At 32.1% G+C, this 24,222-nt stretch overlaps 1 protein-coding gene across 4 annotated transcripts in view; it reads left to right on the top strand.

Annotated features, from left to right (window-relative positions):
• LOC106680884 (inactive rhomboid protein 1) overlaps positions 1-24,222 on the top strand; it is a 388,358-nt gene that overhangs the window by 38,094 nt on the left and 326,042 nt on the right. For all 4 annotated transcript variants that reach the window (XM_014420878.3, XM_014420879.3, XM_014420880.3 and 1 more), the window contains one exon: positions 23,538-23,643. The gene's annotated coding sequence lies outside the window, so the exon portion shown is untranslated. The remainder of the gene's footprint in view (positions 1-23,537; positions 23,644-24,222) is intronic.

Genomic DNA, 24,222 nt, shown 5'->3' on the forward strand with positions numbered 1-24,222 from the left:
CATTTATTGGATTTACTTACTGTTTAATTATTATTGCAACTATTATTACTATCAGTTACCGGATTATTCTTGCATTTAAACTATCGAATACAAAAATATAGCCAATGGGAATATATGATTCAGGCCGTGCGTGATAGTACATTGCACCACTTTTGTCAGAAGTGAATGTCTCTGTATGGCAATTTGATTCTGGACCTTGACGATTGATTATTTGTTATTGCAATCAACGGGATAGGGCTGTACTTTTTAATTCTGGCTAGAGAATTTTGGGTGAACTTTAGGACAAACATCCCTTCCATCCCTACTTGGAGAACTTAAGAAAAAAGATAAAAGACAAAGAATCGCTTAATAGCAAAGAATTTCATACTCAAATCATAAAATATTAGATATTATTAAAATAAATTTTAACGGGAAAAAAGGAGCTGCTTAGGTTACATGCACTATTTTGTGGCAAAAAAACCCGGCATAAATGTTTTAAGTGATATCAAAAAGTAGAATTATTGAAATACAAAAAAAAAGATAAATAACATGTTGTAAGATGTCGTCGTCCTAAATCATTTTTACTCGAAAATATAAAATATGCACTCACCACATTTTAAATCAATATAGTCGACAAACAAATTTGTACAGTTTTTAATAAACAAATTGTTTTAAAAGTAATTTTTTCACCAATACGTTGCATCCCAAAGTTGACGGAATAGTGGAATTTGGTGGCTACATGCAAGATCTATTTTTGACCGAAAACACATTCATATGATATAGAAATAATTACAAGAGATAGTCGACCGTGGATGACTTGTACGAGGAGAAGATGGTTGGAGGTGCGGTCAAAATGAAACACAAATAAGTTAATGTAACTTAATTAATTGTGCCAACGTTTCGGCTAAGAACAGAACAAGATAACCAATAAGTATAAAAAAATAAAAAAGAAGAAAGAAAATATAAACAGAATGACATAAAGTGAATAATTTTACAGAAATATAGAAATAATTGGTAAAAATAATATATAGAAATAATTGGAAATATTGATTAAAAACGATTTCACCCACTCACTACCGAAGGTAGGCATGCTTTGTATTTATAAAGAAATAAACAAAAAATTATATCTTCAAAATAAAAAAAATTCTATCGCATCTTATGCCTTAGACATCACGGAACAGACTTGGTTCCGCATTTGTATGCTTGTAGCCGAATTAAGGTTCAGGAATAATCGAGCCGTTTATTCCATTGTAATGAAATTTTATGGGATTGTACCTAGCTTGTCCTATATCGAACCATGTAAACCATGGTAAAATATGTCTCATATCAATTTTATCTGATTCCGTCTATCACTTTTGTTTTGATCACGCGTAAACGTGTTTTCCTCGGCACATAGACATCGTGAAAACAGCTCGTCCGATTTAGCTCAGAGTTTGAGATTGGTGTATAGATGGTTATGTATAAGTATAAAAAATAAGCAACTTAGGTTACACATACTATTCTATGGAAAAAAATCATTTTTTTAAATTTGTATCAGATATTTATTGCTCCAATTATCAGTTTTCCATATTATTAAAGGGACAGAACTGCCTGCCTTTTTGGTTATTAAAATTATCATTGTTAATTTTTATAATTAACTTAATAATTATAATTAACATGATTAATGCAATATGGCTATTAATTTCGGTTAATTTCAAACATCTTGTAAATACTTGTATGGCACATTAAGTATTATCGTATATTATTATAGTACCTAAAGTATTTTTAAAGTAAGTTTTAGTTATCAAAGAACAGACTTGGTTCCGTATCTATCTGCCTGTAGTGAAATTTGTGTTTGGGAATAAGCAAACCATTTATTCAATTATGATGAAATTTTAAGGGATGGTACCTTTCGATTTTATAAGCTTACCCATACGAAAAAGTAATTTCCAAGATACATCTATGTTTCAACAACTCATTAATCTTGAAATATAGATAATTACACAAATAATAGAAATATGCAGGATAAAGACAATTACCAGAAAAAGAAGCTTTCAAAAATAAAAAAAATACACAAAATATTGAAATAGTGAAGAAGCTATTCTAACCAATGTACTGGGTTGACTTTTTTTTTTTTTTTTTTACATATTAGATTTTTTTTATATTTTTCCGAAAATATACTTGAACTTGAAAAAAGGCTTATTCAATTGTCTTCTTAAACAGTACAAAATGAAACAGATATTTTTAATAAATCAATGCAATATATTATTCATCTAATAACACTAATGCAGGAGTACGATAAGAGTTGCAAATTGCGTTTTCATATTTCATCTGTGTCCCTATTATTGTCGCTCTGCTAATGCAACTACTAAGAACTGGATAGAAAGCCTTGACCCCCTGGCATTATTGATTTCTGAGAAGGAAAATAATGACTAACTATGAGAGACCTGAAAACCAAACAAACATAATTCGGTTATTCTTGTTTAAAGTCTGGAAGTGGACTAATAATAGGAGCTTTATTACTAATTTAGCTACTCTCAAAAAACTGAAAACGATCTCTATGACATAACATATGAGATTGAGGTGGGCTGATAATAACAACATAGATTAACTGACGTGTAAGCAAGTGTTCAATGTTTCCCTCGGAAGTGCATGCATAACAAGATGATGCTGGCTATTGTAACCAAAAGCAAGAAAAAGTAGCAACCAGTAGATGAAAAAAAAGTAGCAACCAGTAGATGAAAAAAAAGTATTTTCTTTTTTTTTTTTTTTTATTTGAAGTTTATGATGACATTCAAAATCAATGTTTTTAATTAAAACTTGATTACACGTTATAGATGAGAGATCGACTCTACAAACTGATAAACTCTACAAACTAAGGAACTCATTTTGTAGAATGGAGAGAATAAATATTTTTGATATTCAAATATCAATATATTTGAATAAAAATATTGAAAGTGGGATAAAATATTTTTTGGGGTGAAATTATGTATGTTCATTTTTCTTAACCACCAAAATTCTTAAATTCTAATTTTTAATGTTCAATGTTCTAAGTTCCTTAGAAAAATCTATGGCCCTACCTATCTATGGCCCGAGTCACAAGTTGGTGAAAAAAGGCTATAGATAGAGGACCAGTGGAGCAAAATTGTAAAGTAAGTCCGGCCCACTCCGGACTGCTGCTCAGTAAGTAATATTATATGTATTATAAAAGTAATAAAATTATCTTATAAAGCTCAATAGCATCAAAGTAATTGGATACAATTTATTTCGACACTACTGTGGCAATAATTTTCATCGTAGGATTGCATTAGACCATAGACCAAGCACTAAGTCCAAGCACGTACATAGATGCTGAAAGAAATATAAAACAAATATCTTAATAATTTATTTATCAGTACCAGAAGATGTTTTTTTAAATCATGATTCTTTTAGCATTTCATCTTATTAAATATTTTTTTATTTTGGTTATATCTTATCTAGTAAATAGAAAGCTGCAGATTCCATTATTTAACAACACTGTAGGCTGTTGTTTTTTTCAGCAGGACCAGCAGAAAAATAAATCCTTTTCTGTTGCTAATGAAATAGAAATTTAAGTGAAAGTATGTAATTTTATTATCAATTATTTGCCTTTTTTAAAATGACATAACTAAATTTTTAATCTTCTGAAAGTTTCATTAAAACCACGCATGTTTCCCTCTGGATCATTGGTTTTAATAAAAGATGGATTTCAACGTGGGAGTAATATTTGTTTGAAATGCGATTGAAACTCCTTTGTGTTATTATATAATACACAAAGGGATATATATATATATATATTGTATTTAACACAAAAGGCGAGTTAAACAAGGCATTGTTCGACTATATTTTTCTCTGAGCTCAGTGCTAAAGGGTATCAATATGCGGGAAGATACGGAACAGATATAAGGTACTTTTGAAAAATCGTCGTTCTTTATTTCCAGTGTAATTTTCGCAAATGGCGACTATTTATTCATTTAACGAATTTTTATTGTCCCTTCAATCTTTAAACATCAATTTCCTCCTCGTTTGAAATTAAATTTAATGTGTGTCTCGTGAGAAACTCGATCTCTTAGGTTAAACAAATATACTTTACCATTCCTCATTTTGATCTTGAATATTTCAGATCAAAAAAGTCCTGGTACGATAAATTCATGGATTATCAAAAATACAATGCTTGTGAATTGATTTTTGTCATTTTTCAACTTTTCTAAGCTCCATGATTTAGCTATTGGCCAATAACCCATAACAATTTGTTTTACTGTTTAAAACCATCTCACATATGTTGTCTCAATATGCTGTATTGGCCTAAATATTTCCATACTGTTCCGTATTTTTTGGCAGTTTCAGTGAAATTTTCGTCTCTTAAGACTAGCGATCTGTTTTTTGTTTCATTTACCCCCATTTCAACAATATCTGGTGTATAGGGCGAAAATGTGTGATGAATTATAATATTCATCTTAGTGAAGAGAAAATAAACCAAAGTAGTTCTCGCTTGAGAACTCCAACATCCCCCGTCTTTCTTCTTTGCAAACCTTTATATGGCTTCTTCCTTCAAAAACTTAGTATTTACGTTCTACATTCAATTGGAGGGTCTTGTAGGAAAACGGTGAGGTTCTATTTTTTGTTGAAATTGAGATTTGAATGGTATTTATGCCAGTGATATGAAATAACAACATACCAAAAGCAGGGAGAAACAATTGGATCGCGTCCTATCTAGATAAAGGTATTGCTACGGAGTAGAGATGCGACATCGATAAAAAAACATCGATGTTTTTTTTAAACCATTTCAGTAACATAAGGTCTGTTCCAACGATCACGTATTCTACGCCCTGTCAGAAGTGGGTTTTGAAAGTAAGAATCCGACATCGACAACAAAAAACATTGATGTTTTTAAAATATCGTTGCTTACGATACATTACCCAAAATACATCGATGTTTCTGAACAACTATTTCAGAAACATGAGGTCTGTTCCAACGATCACGCATTTTACGGCCTATCAGAATTGGTTTTTGAAAGCAAGAATCCGACATCGACTACAAAAAACATTGATGTTTTTAAAAATCGTTGCTTACAATACATTACCCAAAAAACATCGATGTTCTAAAATATTGCATACATTACATTACCCAAAAAACATGGATGTTTTTTTTAGTTACATTATTTGTTCCAACAACCATTTCTGACTAGTCGGAACAGACCTTATGTTTCTGAAATAGTAGTTCAAAAACATCGATGTATTTTTGGCAAAGTATTGTAAACAACATCATTTTAAAACATCGATGTTTTTTGGAAAATGTATTGTAAGCAGCGATATTTTAAAACATCGATGTTTTTTGGGTAATGCATTGTATGCAACGATATTTTAAAACATCGATGTTTTTTGTAGTCGATGTACTATTCTTTCATACAAAAAGCATTTCTGACTGGTCTGAGCATGCGTAGTCGTTGGAACAGACCTTATGTTACTCAAATGGATGTTCAAAAACGTCGATGTATTTTGGGTAACGTATTGTAAGTAACGATATTTTAAAAACATTGATGTTTTTTGTAGTGGATGTCGGATTCTTAGGTTCAAAACCCACTTCTGACAGGCTGTAGAAGGCGTGATCGTTGGAACAGACCTCTTGTTTCTGAAATATATGTTCAAAAACATCGATGTATTTTTGGTAATGTATTGTAAGCAACGATATTTTAAAAACATTGATGTTTTTTGTTGTCGATGTCGGATTCTTAGTTTCAAAACCCACTTCTGACTGGCCGTAGAATGTGATCGTTGGAACAGATCTTATGTTCCTGAAATGGTTGTTCAAAAATATCGATGTATTGAAAGCAACGATATTTTAATTTTGAGATTTGATATTTTAAAACATCGATGTTTCTTGTAGTCGATATAGGATTCTTAGTTTCAAAAACCACTTCTGACAGGCCGTAGAATGCGTGATCGTTGGAACAGACCTTATGTTACTCAAATGGATAATCAAAAACATCGATGTATTTTGGGTAACGTATTGTAAGCAACGATATTTTAAAAACATCGATGTTTTTTGTAGTTGATGTCCGATTCTTTGTTTAAAAAACCACTTCTGGCAGGCCTTAAAATGCATGATCGTTGGATCGTCGTTGTGACAGACCTTACATTACTCAAATGGTTGTTCAAAAACATCGATGTATTTTGGGTAACGTATTGTATAAACATCGATGTTTTTTGTAGTCGATGTCGGATTCTTTGTTCTAAAAATCACTTCTGACAGGTCCCAGAATGCGTGATCGTAAGAAAAGACCTTATGTTTCTGAAATTGTTGTTGAAAAACATCGATGTATTTTGGGCAATGTATTGTATGCAACGATATTTTAATATTGAACATTGATATTTCCAAACCTCGATTTTTTTTTTGTCAATTTGCATTATTTTTTGCAAAAACCACTTCTGACTGGCGGGAGTATACGTAGTCGTTGGAACAGACCTTATGTTACTGAAATGGTTGTTCAAAAACATCAATGTATTTTAGGCAAAGGTTTGTATGTAATGATGTTTTAATATTAAGTATAAATATTTTAAAACATCGATGTTTTTCAAGTCGTAATTTATCTTTATTACGTCGTTAGCGTGATGGTTGAAGGTCCTTTTTTATCCCACCACATAGTTGATAGGAAATTGTTTATACCGTAAATTTTTTGTTTTCATTTAGTTACTTTTGGAAAATAAAAAATTAAAGATTGGGACAAAAGTAAAACATCTAAAGTAAAACATCGATGTTGAAAAAACATCGGCTTAAAATCATCGATGTCAAAAACATCGATGTTTTGGGTAAAACATCGATGTTTTCAAAACATCGACATCGATGTCGCATCCCTACTGCCGAGTCAAGACATTGGTCACTTAGTCACTCTGAACAAAAATGAAGCTTATATAATATAGTCAAGTGTTCTCATTGAAAATTTGAAGTTTAGTATGGGTACTCCCTTTCATTTACTATTACTAAAACTTGTAAACATGGTATTTTTGTTAATAATTATCTTACTATGGAGTTTAGAAAAAAAAAATCAGTAGGAAGTAAAATTAAGTTTTGTTCAAAACTTTAAAAAATGGAACTCTTTGCCGTCTTTGAATGATTTGACTATTGCTCGTAATTTCAGGGATACGATGAGAACTAATATTATGTTTAGGGTGTTATATCTTACGGTAGTTACCCATGCATAATTATTGTGAGTGATCGATCAATGATTGATTTATTCAGCATTGCAATTTCCTTTTATCATTCCCTCGAGGAAGTTTCTGTCAGCTGTTTACACCATAATGTTTCTTCTAAAGCAATGATAGATCATTCAAATAATTTTGCTTAAAGATTATTTCAAAAGTTATAAAATATTTTTATAACCATTTTTGGAGGAGATAAAAAAAATAAGGGTATCCTATTTTAAACATTAATAAATTAATGTAATTTACTTAAAATTATTATAATAACTATTACAAATTAATTGCTCTTTGATTAGGAATTTGAATTTCTATCTACTATAAATTTTTTTTTTATTCGAAAGATCAATACGTGACATTAACATTTGAAAATGATTTCGGGCATATGGGCACCGCGGCTGTTCTTGACGAAGCGCATTCGGCAGTTGGCAACTGACCCGTTGTTTTATCGCAAAATTGTGTTCAGCGATGAGGCGCATTTTTGGCTTAACGGGTTTGTTAATAAGCAAAATTGCCGCATATGGAGTGAGACCAATCCACAAGAGACCCTACAGACTCCATTACATCCAGAAAAATGCACCGTTTGGTGCGGTTTTCACGCTGGTGGCATCATCGGACCTTATTTCTTCAAAAGTGAGGCCGGAGCTCGCGTTACGGTCAATGGAGATCGTTACCGCACCATGATCAATGATTTTTTGTTTGAAAATATGGATGACATTGATCCGGAGGAGATGTGGTTTCAACAGGATGGCGCTACGTGCCATACGGCGAACGCAACCATCGACTTATTGAAATCAAAATTTGGCGATAAGTTGATTTCGAGAAATGGACCTGTCAATTGGCCTCCAAGGTCGTGCGATTTGACACCTCTCGATTATTTCCTGTGGGGCTACGTGAAGTCACTGGTTTATGCTGATAAACCAGCAACAATTGACGCCTTGGAGGCCAGCATTGTTCGTGTTATTCGTGACATACGGTCAGCAGTGCTCGAAAAAGTGGCCCAAAATTGGACGTCCAGAATGCGCTTCGTCAAGAACAGCCGCGGTGCCCATATGCCCGAAATCATTTTCAAATGTTAATGTCACGTATTGATCTTTCGAATAAAAAAAAAATTTTGATTACAATTTAATTTTTTGTGTTATTTTTTACAATTTCAAGTTCTATCGGGCTTAAAAAAACACCCTATATATTTCTTTACTTGTCAAGCGAACTTTAGATTGCGCCTAAAATTCATGAGGTCGTTTTCAAATTTCTTATCTTGTTGAGTAGGACGCCAGGGATTCTTCAATTAATTTGTAAAAATCTTCGAAAGATAATTTGATCTTACAGGCAATTTTAAAATATTTCATATCTGAAAGGTTAGTTTTTGAGTCAACTACAGCAGATGATGGTCACTAAACCCATGGGTTCAGAATGTCACAAAAGATTTAAATTTAAATAGAACTCTAAACACAAATCCACAAGAACTGATCTTGCGTAATTAGATATAGAAAAGGAAAGTATAAAAATTCTCTTTCCGTAATGTATGCGTTAGCATATTAAGTGTGGCAGTTTAAACAACGGATAGAAAAAGGTTTTATAAACAAAAAGAACAAAGTTATACCTTTGGAAAGGCCAACTTAATAAAGGAAGTGGATCCTGAGGACGCTAGATTTAACTTTCAGCTACAATGCACCAATTGAATAAGACCAAGTTCAGTGGGGCCATTTGAGCAATGATATAAACGATAAAAGCAAGGGAAATATGGGTGAAGCTAGGAAACATTGGGTGATCAATTTCATAATCATTAAAAAAAAAATGTGTCTTAAATTTTTAAACCTTTTGTTACCAATGTAATATTATATATTGCATTATTATATATTATATAGAACAAATATTGTATTTGGATATTACAATGCTATTGTATGTCCTGGTAATTAACGAAAAAAAAAGTCAATTGAATTCTACCTTTTGAAATGGAAACTAATAGCAACAATTTGATGCCACTAAGAAAGGTCTTCCGATTCGTCAGTGTTGTTAGATAGTAAATCTTTGCTGTCGGCTCAAATTTGGTTCACCATAAATTTCAACTAGTTTACTCGTTTAAAACTAATAGTTGTGTAGTCCAAGGCTCAAAATAGGTGTTTTCTACAAAAAACAAATGTTTTCAATAAATTTATATGTTTTGGGGGGTCCTGAATCTGAATTTTAGATTAGCAACCTTGCTAGCCACTGGATTTAAAAGGAAAGTAGAAAAAAGATGAATACAAATTTGGAACGTGGAAGTTTTCACTTTTTCCTTCAAAGATAATTAATCTATAAAAAATTAAAGTTGATAAAATTGTCTAAAAATACGTATATTAAATCATTTTGGCTAAACTGCGCTGAAGAAATAATATAAACGTCTGTTTATAAAAAAATCTCATAACAATGAGTGAATTAAGTTAATTAAAAAGTTTTTATCTAATTAGGAACAGTGTCAGTGAATTTAGCGTTATATCTGAATTCAGCTCTTTCAAAAACAGGCCAATGAGTTTCCATATTGATTTAGATATTTTTAGAAACCATATCCATGCCATTTTTAGTTTTTAAAAGGTGACTAATAGAGTGTTTGTTACTTACTTATCAAATTTTGGGCTAAAAATATTATAGTTTTTTTTTGTACGCTAGTTTGAGAGACACGCATCCAAATGTGTTTAAGCAGATTGGTGATCTTAGTTTTATCATATCGAAATTAAAGTACAAAAAGTTTGTTTTTAAGTTTTATTTCACTTTGACGTGTGGACCACAAGTCATCCTTTCGTAATTATAGGTAGCGTAGTCAGTGTCAGAAATAGTCTCATAGTGTTCATTGTTCATATTTGAATTTCAATTTTTTAGCAAAAACGGAGGGACTATGAGATGAACCTGATGATGGTTCCGGAATTGGAGGAAGTGTGTGTGTTCCTGTGATATGTCAGAAATGTGTTTGTTGATATTGTATATTTACCAAAGTTGTTAAATCATTCTTATGTAAGTCACTGTACACCATGCAACTATTTTTATTTTTTAACCACGTTAAGTAATGAAATAAGAAACGAATTGGATAAAATAATTTCAGAACACGGTTCAGTAACCAATTTAATTAATGTTGAACCGCTCCAGCACGTTTACAGGGAAGGTCTAGGCTTTCTGACAACAATGTACAACTTTATATTTAGAACATCTAAACAGTCAATTCACATTAAAATCGAAAGAAGGCTTTTTATTGTTAGGGATAATTAAAAAATATTTCTAGAACAAAAGAGTGTTTGCGAAAACACTCTTCTAGCTTTAATGTTTATTTTTGATTTATTTCCTCAATATACTCGATTAGAAAATAGATAAAAAGATAGAACTCATTTTTTTTCCAAAATTATATTTGTTTGCTTCTTTTAAAATAATGGAAAACATCAGTCTATCGTTAATACTTAAATGATAGATATTATGCACCATCTGTGGAGATTTCAGAACTTCTTTAACGTTCTATCAAGGGAGGAGGATTCTATCAACGTCTTAATTAAGGGAGGAGAGATGGCTTAAGAATATTCGAAAGAATCTACAATTTTAGAAATTTTAGTAGCAACATACTCCTGTTGCTTTGCTTATGGATTTCTAAAAACAAAATAAATAAAAAAACACTTTTCTACATTTTATGGCCTTTTTTTTGCCCATGAAAACGAATTCCGAAACTCCGTATTGAAAGCAATCCACTTCTGTTGGGGAAATGATTAATTGTAATGAAAATGATTTAACACCAGAATGCAATTTCAACTTTAAATGGGACTGGTTTTCTCTGGAAGAACACAAGGAAGGTGCAACAAAACGAAGTGATTTTATTTTCTAAGAAGCCAATATTTATGTTTTCCTCGAAACAGATATTTCGAATTTTCCATAACAAAGTGAATTTGATCAAAACATTTTTTATTAAATTTAATTTATCAATTTACCCTCCAACCTTTCTCTGTTTTTGAGAATATTGCCGGTCCACGGTATTTATTAAACTGTAATTTAGACATCCAAGAAATTTTTATTAATTGTTTATGTCTTAAAGAATTATATTACATGACATTTTTTAACACAACTACGTAATATATTTTTAATATTTAATAAAATAGGAATGTTGTGAATTTATAAAAATAGATAAGTTTTAGAAAAAGATGAATCCCAAAAACTGTCTTTTACTAAGTTTACCATTAAACCATTACATTGAAAAATATATAAGTATAGTAGCGGGTTTTAATATAGTAGTATTTTACATTTTACTCGACATTAGGAAAAATAATAAAATTATATCAAGTAATTTGCAGACTAATTGGAAAATGTGTTTTATATGTTGCTTATTATTAATTTTTTAAAAAAATTAAAATATTAGAACTCTTACATAGCAGGGCACTCTCTGGTGAGTTTCGCTAAGAACTTTTAACACTCTTAGAAGTTAACTTAAAAACATTCTCGTGTTCTTATTACATAAAAAGTCGAGAGGGTAGTCTTACTTCAAGAAAGAGTTACTTCCTCTTTCCAAGTCGTCTGTTTATGTTTTGAATGTTTTTTTTATTTACTTGCCAATTTAATGTATTCGAAACAGACAATCTTGACATATCACAGTTTTCATTTAAAATAATTACAAATTACTAAAATAAACCACTTATTTATAAAGAGTATGTAAAATAAGTTATTTAATGTAGGAATAACGAATTTATTTCTTCTTGAAACGAATAACAATTTTTTTTTATGATATACTATATTATTATAAGCGTTCTGCACTAAACGGTGTTAAAACCTATATTAAAAAACTATATATCTTTATTATTCTGAGCCAATTTTAAATTTCATTACCAGCTATGTTAATTATTTCTATTATTCCATGCCAATTTGTTAATTTCATTGCTGTTGGTTAATCGCTTTTTATGATAAAATATTATTAAAACCTTAAAATATAATTTATCGTTTTGATCCAAATTGAAGTTATTTTCTGTTTTAAATTTATTTATTTAATGTAATTTACAACTTTACCAAATAATAAATACAATAAGTAAATATGTGGAATGTCTTGGGAAGGAACCATCCATTGGTGTTACTTCAAGCATTAATTTAAATTAGAAGATCCCGTGGCCATCTTCTTTTCAGATGCCTCGGAGGATTATCAGGGATTGTTAAGGATGATAGATTCAGAACTAATGGGTTAGGATGGGTAAGGAATTTGGAATGAAAAGACTCATATCTTTTTTAGGCTAAATCTGCCGCGAATGGGACGTTAAGGTCTTTGTGGATGAGTTTATTTGTAACGTAATAAGGAGCATCAAGAATTTTACGTAGGATTTTGGATTGGATGCGGGAGGAATTTGGTGGTTTGGTAGAACCCGAGAGCTCAATTCTGTATCCATATGTCTAAATGGTTCGATTATTATAGTGTATAATGATTTTTTGTAGCTTAGAGTGTTTGTCAAATAGGTGTTGTAGCAATCGAAATCTACTTGCAGTTTCTTGTCGTTTCAGTCTTGTATGTGGATTCCAAGTAAGTCTCTTGTCAAGATGGAGCCCTAAGTATTGAATCTGTTTCACAGACGTTAGTGGAGTATTTATTAGAAAGGATACTGTATGACAGGAGGGTAGAGGTTTACGACAAAGAGTATTGGTGATCTGGTGGGATTTGTCAGAATTTATTTTGATTCTTCAGTTTAGACACCATTGTGTCACTTTTGACTTCAATGGATGTTATGTGAGTCTGTAGTTTTTGTGATGCATCAGGAGGGTCGTTGTTTACAGACAGTATATATGTATCATCAGCGTATGTTGTTAGGACTGTGTTATGGTAGGTTGGATGGCAGCTGTATAAAGAATGGGACCTAAGATACTACCTTGAGGAACACCGGCAGACTGAGAAAATAGAGATGAGTAGGCTAGATTATTATTTACTTCAAAGATTCTATCAGAGAGGTAGGAGCGGATTAAAAGGAAATATATATTTTTTTAATCCCCCTCCCTAGCCATTTCTGGCATACCCGACCCCGGAGCAGTGGAGTAGTGCGCTGGGGTTTGCGCATGCCACTGCCCTCAACAAATCAACAATTTTCCTTGTCCACTGCATCCGTTCGGTTGGCCCTCCTGGTGCGCATCCGTCAGGGTGGCTCCTGCAATTGCCAGGGGTCCACCCCTCCTGGTCTCAGTCTGGGTCAGCTTCCTCCTCTTCTGCCAGCTCGCCGATGTCGGGCGGTCAAGCCCTTCCCATTGTGAAATTATTTGGTCCCACCACCTCCTTCCACCCGTAAATAAACTCACTGAAGAAGGGACAATTCTCTTCTTCCATCAAAGGGGAAAGTCCGACTCGCCGAGTGCGAAAATCCCAGTCTTTCTCGACAGCTTGGCTCGGTGTCCTTCCATGGCGGAACAATCCACTATTGCGTGTTACTGTTTTAGGAACTCCGCACGTGGGGTCGATGTTCTTTCCAAAGCTCTACAGCTTTCCCCGAAACCTCCCGTGTCCTGTTAGGATCTATGAGACCCAATAGTCTGGGAGGACCCATTTAGCCGTCAATCTAGAAAGGATGGTAGGGAAGAATTTTCTCAAAGTAGCGCCCTTCTGGTTTGCTGCCCACCGTCCATTCCACTCCTGTATTGAGTCCTCCCGCAGCATTTTCTTCCGTAAGTTTAGAGTCTCACCGATCCTCTCTCGGAGCTCCTACGGTAGCACTTCTAGTCCCTGCCTCTTTACTTCATATTTAAGGACATCCTCCCTGAGGATGAGGTCCAGGGGCATCGCTCTGGCCAGCACCTGCACCGCCTCATGTGACACCGTTCTGTATGTCTTTGTGACCCTAAGCAGAGCCAATCTCTGTATGGTGGCCAGTCTCCTCTTTTGTGGTTACGTGAGGTTTCGGCTCCACGCAGGGGATGCGTACCTCAGAATACCCAAGATCATACCTTTAAATATGGTCACCGTTGCAGGGTATCTGAAGCCCCAAAATATACTCCCTATTCTACTTAATTCATTGAGGGACAGGGTCACCCTAGATACACCAGGTAAGAAGTGGCATCAAATCTTCTTCTTATCCTCACACCAAGACATGTCGCCTAGGAAATATTTTGGGGATGGAATTGACGAAGTTTATAGAGCAGACCTCGATGCCAGACTCGATCAAAAGCTTGTTCAACAACGAGGAAGATGTGGGAGATATGACATCAACCATTCTATGAGACTGTTATGGTAGAATGGGATATTCTAAATTCAAACTGCTGGTCGGGAATAACATGATATGAGTCAAGGATTGGATAGAGGTGTTTAATACGAGTTTTATTGGATTTTGCTCATAATGGGCAGTAGTGAAATAGGATGGTATGAAAACATGGATATATGTTTTAAAATAAAGCGAAAATTATACGTTAGACAAATTCATTTCACAATTACCTGTTATACCTGATATCAATAATCGATTGGTAAACCGCACAAAGTTGGGACTTATGGGACTTAAAAACTATATCAAGTATCTTTATTATAATAAACCAATTTGTAAATTTCATTACCAGCTATATTAAGTATTTTTAGTATTCTAATCATGTTTGTAAATAGGTTCAAATCCGGCTGTGACAGATTATATATTCTGCCGTGAGTCAACCCTATGGGTTTGGGAGTCCTCTGGGTTCAACCCAGCCTCATAAAGTAATTGCCAAAAAACTTTGATTTCTGACCAAATCGCTTCCTTGTGAAACCGTTGCTCTAGTATTTCCATTACAGTACTTCCATACAAAGTACTGCTTCCGTGGCCCTTGATGGTTTGAAGCTGTACAGGTTTATTTATTTTATTGTGTAATAAGGGTTAACTATAAAGCTCCAAATATCACGGTTTTAATGTATATTATTCACTAAATGTACTATTATACTAAACACCTCTAAATATTGTTCGTTTTCTCCTTAGAAAATGGATATAATAATCTTTCTGAACCTGAAATGTTATTGTTAAGTGATAGCATATCTAGAGATAGATACTCCCAGGATTGCTCGAATGGAACATTTACAATTGTTTTTACCGGAGATTATTAAAATGTATTCTCTTTAGCGTTCTAGAGTTGAATCGCTCTATTCGAAACTAATATTTTCATATCAGAAACAATTATAAACTATAATAATTCCTACAGAATATTTGATATTTTCAATCTAACTTTAAATTTCCGAAGCTGAGTTCTCAGCTTAGTAGCTTTTGTCAAATTTCCATTAAGTTGGGTGAAGTGCGTTACTGGAGAGAGTTATAGAGGAGAGAGTAAGTTTGCTCATTACTCTCCTCATGGGGAGGTTGTATTGATTCCTAAGATCCATTCTCTACTAACGTTACTTACTCTGAACCAGTGCGGTAAGTCATATATAATGTTTTAGATTTATCTAGCTATTTCGTTTTACTGTGTTATGGAGTTTAAATGTATTCACGGAATAACATTCAGATAATATCTAAGCAATGCGGTGAATGTTGTATGGATTAAAAAATGGATAAAGTAATTTAAGTGTTTAACAGGCTGCATAATAATTCTGAAATATTGAATTATTCAGCTTTTACTGCTATCCCTGGATAGATACTTTAATATTTATTTATTTTCCTCTGCTATAACTTACAGGCATACAGGGAGTTGCCCTAGTGAGTAAAATAACAAACAAAATGTGAGATACGAGATGTGGAAAAAAAATAAAAATAAATTAAAAGGTAGAAAAAGCTTAGTGTACAAAACAAAATAAAAATAATAAATCGATCAAAAAACCCAAGATAAGGCACTTAATTTAAGTTTCAAACATACAATGGGAATAAAATAATACCATTTAAAATATAACTAACTAAATCCACACTATTTTCGTTAAATAAAAACACAGAATATATATAAACAAAATGTAGTTAACAAAATAGAAAAGGAAAAATCCTAGATGCACTGTAGCGTCAGGGGGTGACATAAACCTTATCTCTTTCAATTTTATCTCTTGCATTCAGGTTAATAGGAATTTCCGCCATTGTGATTAAAACTGAAACAGAAGTTAGCCTGTGATTGGCTCGAACTCTTTCGCTACACCTCTCCCACGCCCCTGATCAATCATAACGCCCATCTTTTTGGCTTCATTTTTCCTATGAGATTATTTCCTCTATTATATTCCCTCCTCCAATGAAAGCATACGGAACATTTAGCTCTATCCTTTTAGATAAAGGTGGAAATATTTCCTGACTAATATTAGCTTTACCGCCCTTCCTAAATATCACACATATAAATCTATTAAAAACATTTTGCTTTTGAGGTGTTTATCTTGCCATTGATTTGAAGATTTAAAAAAAAACTGTATGATAAAATTATTATTTTATTTAGGATTGTGACAATTTTTGACCACATTGCGAAATTTTTTCAATATTTCCAATTAAACCAAAGCATTTTCTTGGACGTAAAGTGTTCGAATTTTATTAACTTTTGAAATTTATATTTAACTGTGACTTAAAAAGTTGGAGAGTAAACTTTACAATCTCCAGACATCTTTCCTTGACCTGATTTTTCTTTACTGTTTATCTTTCCCTATCATTTTTTTCTTAAATTAAGCAGTTGTTTAATTATCTTCTAAATTATAATTTCAAATTAAACAGTTAATTTTTGGCTGGCTACGATGAACTTAAAGATCCTCAAAAGGAAAAAAAAAGACACTAATTTTAGTTATTTAATCTGGGGAATTAAAAATAGTGAATGTGAAAAATATTAAAATATTCAAGAGAGATAATATTGTTAACATTTTTTAACAAATTGTTGAGCATAACGAATCTTCGTGTTGCCAAATTCGGGACATGTTCTAATGATGAGAAAAATCTAATAATAATCTGTGTTGGAACTAATCATTATCTATTACGTGAAATTTCATATCTCGAATATTCAAACCTCCAACTTAGGTTCTGTGTTTACCAAATTTCAAATCTGTTTTGTCCACGTGTGTTTTTTTAGTTTGTGAAGAGCCTTGCTCAAAAACGAAGTTCAAATTACATTTTTAAACTAGGCATATGCCTGGTATGTTACAACTTTTTCGCTAAAATCGATTCACCGTAAGTGCCACTTAATAACATCAATATTACAGTTTTTTCTGTCTTTTTCTCTAAAATGGCTCTTACGATTTTGACAAAATCATTGTATAATTAAGTGGTCATTAATATCGGTCAGGTCTTATCCTTAACCGTACCTACCGTTTGGCAGAAGATTAAAAGAAGTTTCTTTATATTTGAAATAATTAACTATCTTTCATTATTATCATTAAAGATGAATGGATAAATATAAAATATAAAAGTATTTGATTATTAACTAAAGGGAAAAAATAAATCGGAAGAAGATAGATGAGCGTATGAAATAGATTATAAGAAGATAAAGGTATCTAGGTGGCCAATAAAGGTATATAAATAGTAGAAGAAAATTTCAGTTGCTATCTTTGTTTCAATCTGACAGCTCTGACGAAGCCCTGAAAAATGGGGCGAAACGTTGTTTAACAATAAATAGTTTTCTTCTACTATTTTGATACCTTTATTGACCGCCACCTGGACTATCTTCATACAAACGAAAAAAATAAATGTTTTCGGGTTTCCATGGTTGTTATAACAATAGTGAGACTTTACTTTTGCTTAAGTGAAAATGAAATGATTGAAGTATTTTCATCCTGAATATCAAAGAAAACACGTTTTTGTATTGTACTTATATCATTTCCATGTAGGCTGGTGAATGAAAGTTGTGTGGTGCGCGCTTCAGATTTTCGATTATATATATATTTTTATTTTTTTAAGAAAGTTTAATAAAATGTACGTCTCATTTAGTGCAAAATATATTTTAGGGCTCAAGCTAGCTTTTTTAGCTGGAGCTTAATGCTCTTTGAACGATCAATTTTTGTCTATTTCTCTCTCAAAAACCTATAATTCACCACAATGATGCATATACTTTAATTTATCAGACATTATAAAAGTCCCCTTTCATATGGAATAAGCCATTAACGTAGGTCTTTCTGAATTTAAAATTAACTAAAACGTTTCACTTTTATTTACGAAATGATCACTTGTAATAGGTAGAGAAGAATAGCAGTACTATTGCAGGAGAGTAAGTCTATTGACATGAAATTTGCGGATTAATTTTTTTTTTAATTAAGAATGAAAATAAAATTATAAATTAATGAAACGAGGTGCCTTAGAACGCCATCACTAAAATCAACTCACTATTATTCATTATCTTGCAGTAATGAGGTGGCTTAGAAGCAAAATCGTGTTTTCAACCTCGTTAATTGGTCCTGCAACAGCCGCAATTTGGAGGGAGGTTCGGGATGAAATAGTACTTTAATTATTTGATGTAAGAATTCCATCAAAACTGTTTTCATAAATTATGTATCGCTTATTAGTAGAATTTATAAGATATGATAGACTAAAAATAATCATAAATAAGATTTATTTAAATTTAATTCATTTCCGTAAATTTTGATTATTTATGATATTTGAGTAATTGGTAAAAAATTGAAATCAGAACTAAACTTATAATTTCTGAACCTTTAATTTTGAAGGTTCTAATTTTAACATAAAAAAAGAGAAAAATATATCACTAATAAAACGTCTAAATTACAAAAAATACATCTAGTAACTTTAAAAATTGTGGTTTGTAAAATTTAAATTGGTTTAAAAATCATATTATTACAATTTATAATATCCAATACTGCATTGAATGAATGTTAAAAATATTCTTGTTTTATGAACAATGTGTAAAGGTAATTTATTTTCATAGATGGAATTTTCGATTCACGTTTGCAAAAATGTACTGCGCGGGAGTCTTTTTCGATGTAGAACAGGCTTTTGGTCGAGTCTGGCACCCGGGACTGCTTTACAAACTCCGTAGATTCCTACCTTCTATATACTTTCTCATCATCCTTTCCTTTCTCATCGATAGATTATTCCTAGTATACGACAACGGTTCCTGTTCTTCCCTCTATTCTCAGTCCGCAGGTGTTCCTCAAGGTAGTATCCTCGGTCCCATCCTCTACGCCGTCTTTTTTTTTTTTTTTTTTTTTTTTTTTTTTACCCCCCTCCCTTGCCATCTCTGGCATACGGGGTGCGGGAGCAGTGGGGTAGTGCATGCCACTACTCCCTAGGATCACCAATTTTAATTTAATTAACTGTGGTGCCTCCACTGCATCCCTCTGGGTGCCTCCTGCAGTTTCCAGGCTGGTCCAGCCCTCCTGGTCTCAATCCGGGTTAGCTTCCTCATCTTCTGGTGGCTCGCCGATGTTGGGCGGTCAAGTCCTTCCCATCGTGTAATGAGTGGGGCCCACCACCTCCTTCCACCCGTAAATGAACTCCTTGAAGAAGGGATAATTATCTTCTTCTATCAAACTGGGAAGGTCCGACTCGGCGAGGGCGTAAATCCCGGTCTTTCTCGACAGCCTGGCTCGGTGTCCTTCCATGGCAGAGCAATCTATTATTACGTGTTCCGCTGTTTCAGGAACTCCGCACGTTGGGCACCGGGGGTCGATGTTCTTTCCAAACCTCTACGCCGTCTATACAGCTAACATCCCAACACTACCCTCACCACTTATGCTGATGACACATGTGTGCTCGCTGTTAATAATAACCCTTTGATTGCATCCCAAACTCTCCAATCCCATATCACAGCCCTCGAAGAATGGTGTCATAATTTGAGGATTAAAATAAATCCCAACAAATTCTCAAATCCCCCATTGCCCTACAGTTTCCTTCAATAATGTTGATCTTACCCTTGTCGAACATATCCGCTACCTTGGACTACATATGGACAAACGACATTATAATGTACAGTTGTAAATAGCAATGAATCAATTAAAAAACCAAACAAATGTTTGCAAATTGGAAAACAGCGAAAGAATGTGAAGTCAATTAGACAAACTGTTACAAAAATGTATAATAAAAAAAATATATATATGTATATTATAAAAAATATTGAGGCACCTTAATTTCAGATTCAATAGGGATAATTAAGACAGGAAAAAATAAATAAATAAAATTAAAAAATTGGTCCATATTATTAATAGATTATCCATTACAATAAGATGTAATAATGACGTACTTGATAAATGTATTGAAGGTGGTATTTTTTGGTGAAAAAGTAATGAGAAACAATATGGTACAAATATCATCTTACCGTGATGTGTTCATTTTCCGCACTCATGTTGTTAAAACTAAAGAAAATACAATTGCGTACAGGCAAAAGGAATCACTATTGATTAGTTTGTAGGTGGAAATCATTAATAAAACGGAATAAGAGTAAGATATTATTTGGTCTATCCTGCACAATTTGAAAATTATAACCTACAAGGTTATTATGATTGAATTATAAATTTACTGCAATGTACAAATAGATCACAATATGTTTTAAATTCACTCTCCACATTGGGCATTTTTGAGACGAATTAATCTTCTTAAAATTTAACTTGCCACTATTCGATTTATGACGTAATTTATCGTTTGTAGTTATATATATGCGCCCTCTGAGAACTCTCTGGTGGTTGAATTCCTAAAAACTATGAGATAATAAAACAAGTACAGTTATATTCTATAATTTTATAACCATAAGAAACTTATAAATACCTAGAAACTGAAAAAGCCATTTTTTATTAATTTATGAGTAAGGTGATAGTTTTCAATGTGAGAACAATTTTGGATTCTTTTGGAATTGTTATAGCCGTATATAAAATATTTGACTAATGTAAGTTGAATGTTTTTGCTGAATATGTAAAGAATTACTATTAGTGCGATCGGGTCAGGGTCAAAGGGGTGCTAGGGAGAAAAGTGTAATGAGGCAACTTGAAAAGTGCTGTTGCAACAAAATTTATCTTTATTGACTACTGACAAGCATTCGATTGTGCCAACAAAGGGAACTAGAAGAAACTCTGCTAGAATTTCAAATGTTCCATAAATTAATAAAATTAATTTACATGATGCTGACTATGACTATTTCTAATAGTGATGTTAAAGTTTCTATCTACATTAATTCGAGTTCGAAATGTTCAATGTTGGCTGGTGTAAGGCGAGGTCGGTCTCTTCGCTCTTACAAAGAGCTATAAAAAAATTAACTTGCTTCGGCAATAAAATTCACTAATGTAATCAGTTATGTACTATTGCGGTTTATATATGTCCGATTTCGAATATTACATCACTTAAACCTATTGGTATAAACCTATAACTAGTAAAAAATGCAGCTCAGCATAAAGGAGAACAAAACTAAATACATTTATGAGTAATGGTTCAGATCATAGGATTATTACTACATTAGACATCGATTCTTTTGTTTAGGAAAAACTTCGTCTATTTAGTCCCTGAGCTGAATACTAGGAAAAACTTAATAAATTAATTTAACAGATGAGTCAAGAGAGTGGACAGATCATATTTTACGAATATTAAGTTATTAAAAAAAATTGACCTCGAACAAATTATAAAAAAGTTAATTAGACCAGTCCTTGTGAGATCCAATTCATGAAGGCACGCTGAATTGAATGGAGAGGCCATATAATTGGAATGCCTAATCCTAGAGCACCGAGCCACTGGATGGTTGATGCAAGACCTCGAAAAGAAATTGAAAACACTACAGTTATAAGGGCTCCAAAAAATGGAGACAAAAAGTAAGGAATAAATAAAAATGGACCACATTCTTGTTCAAATATATATTAAGCATTGTTGAATAGGTAGCCTAAACATTGTAATTAAATAAATTTGATAATTAGAATTTATTTAGGTTGATATTAACCAATATAAATGCAGATTTAGTTGTTAAAAGTTAAAATGACAAAATCCAGTTGGAAATGAAATTACTAGTTTATTTCAATGTTTTTTTTAATATTTTTTTATACTAGATCGGCCTGGTGGGCCTTACATGGTTGATATAACTTATATTATATATATTTTAACAGTTTATTATGAGGGGGTATAGTCATACAAATGACACCCCTAACTATATACAAATAATAATAAAATAAATAGATAATAATAATGCTTCTTAATAAAAGAGGAAAGTAAAATTAATAACAAAAATAATAATATTGTTACACTTAAATAAAACAAACAATTGCCTTCTAATAGTAAAAAGAAACAAGTTAGTTTTAAAAAGGGAAGAGAAAAAAAAAATTGAATAATAATAATAAGTAAATAGAGGTAGTGTGACTATGAATTAATTTTATATTTATTAAAAATTTATAAAAGAATGTCCTGCAGCAGTCTGGGCTTCAGTCTTCGGGTTGAGGTTGGGTTTCCCATGTTGTAGGTCACTGCTCCTTTAACTGTCGGCAACTGGGAGTGGAACTTCATGAACCGTTTTTTGATATAATCCTCTATTGACTCCATATGTAATTCGCGATGCAATTGGCTATTTCTTATGAACCAAGGGGTATTAACTGCGATTATTAGGACTTTATTTTGAAAAGATTGTAGTTTTTTCCTTTTCGTGAAGGTTGCCGCTCCCCAGACTTCACAGCCGTACATCAGCAGTGGCCTGAGGATTGTTTTAAATATAATAACAGTTGTTTCTGGTTTTAGTTTGGAATTTCTGTTTAGAATATTCAATGTGTATGAATTTTGTAGTAAACACTATTTTATTTAGCTAAAGTTTTATTTACTTTTAGTTTAGATTAAAGTTGCAAGTTGGTTCTAAGAAAACTATTTAAGCTGAAAATAAATATAATTTAATTTTTTAAAAAACATGTATTTAGAAAGATTTTAATGATACAGTAAATATGAATTAATTTTTCCTTAATAAACAGCAAAAAAATATATAATGTATACATGGATGGCCTACTTCGCAGAAGTGTTAAGCTCATTTCCACTAACTTTAAGAACAGTACAATTGAAGGTTCTCCTTTTAGGAAGATTACAGCTTTTTAATCTTTTTTTTATTGAATAGCTTTAGATTTTATACCTAAGAACTAGAATTACATCGGTAGATCTTCCAAGCAATAAATGCCTGTATGAGTACTATATCGCGCGTCCGAAGATCTTCATAGTGTGCTGTGACAATTGAAACAGTGTTTATTCTTATTTTTATCGTTCTTCCCAGTCTCGTTCATAAAGTTCGAATTTTTTAATTTATAGGACGGAATATTTTTTTTTTAAGAAATGAATAACACCTTTGAGTGAAAGAATGGGAACCTTTAGATATAAAATTTGTAAATTATTTATTTGTATTTGATTGAAGTGATTATATTTACAGATTTTTGAGAAAATTAACAGTTTAACATTCAACAATACTCAATAGAGATTTTTATGTTGATATTGAATACATAAATATATAATTATTCTCTAACATTATATGATTTATTATTATTATTATTATGTGACTACTAAATAAAGATGTTTCTCCTTTTCTTTGCAGAGCACGAGGAGATGGAGTGGAGCGGTCGAGGGGGGCGGAGGGAGTGGGGAGAGCAGCCCTGGTGATGTCACCGCCACCCCCCCACCCTCATACACTCCGACCTCAGGTAAACATTTATTTATACTTTAGTACTCATCATGTACTCTTAATAATTAATACTGTACGTCTGTTGCAATGTTTCATATCATGACCAGCTTTAACAGCTCATGGTATTACAACAGACCATAATTGACCATTATTACTGTATAATGGAATAATCGAAAATCTTTAATATCTCTTGGGTTTTGTTAGAATTCATTATTTGTTCTAAAAGTAGTAATTTTTAGTACTAAAAGTTTTAGATTCATTTTTATTTTGTACTTATATAGAATGCTTATCAACTGCTTCCTATATAAATCGTACCATTTCAATAAATCGTACCATTTCAATAAATTGTTTATTAAATTTAAAATATATATATAATCTCTCTTAAAATATATACAAACAGAAGGATAAACAAAATGTATAATCAAACTATGTCTATTCAAAATTAAAAAAATAAAATCAACTATAAATTTGTCCAATTTTTTTCATTTTTTTTTTTTTACTATTTAGATTGATCACATTTCAGTATTTTTTTACTATAAATCATTATGTTATATTTTGTTAAGAATAGTTTGTTTTATATATATAAAATAAAATTTAT

This window comes from Halyomorpha halys, unplaced genomic scaffold (genome assembly GCF_000696795.3).
Source record: "Halyomorpha halys isolate HHAL.00 unplaced genomic scaffold, Hhal_1.1 Scaffold297.1, whole genome shotgun sequence".
In the NCBI taxonomy this organism is placed as follows: Eukaryota; Metazoa; Arthropoda; class Insecta; order Hemiptera; family Pentatomidae; genus Halyomorpha; species Halyomorpha halys.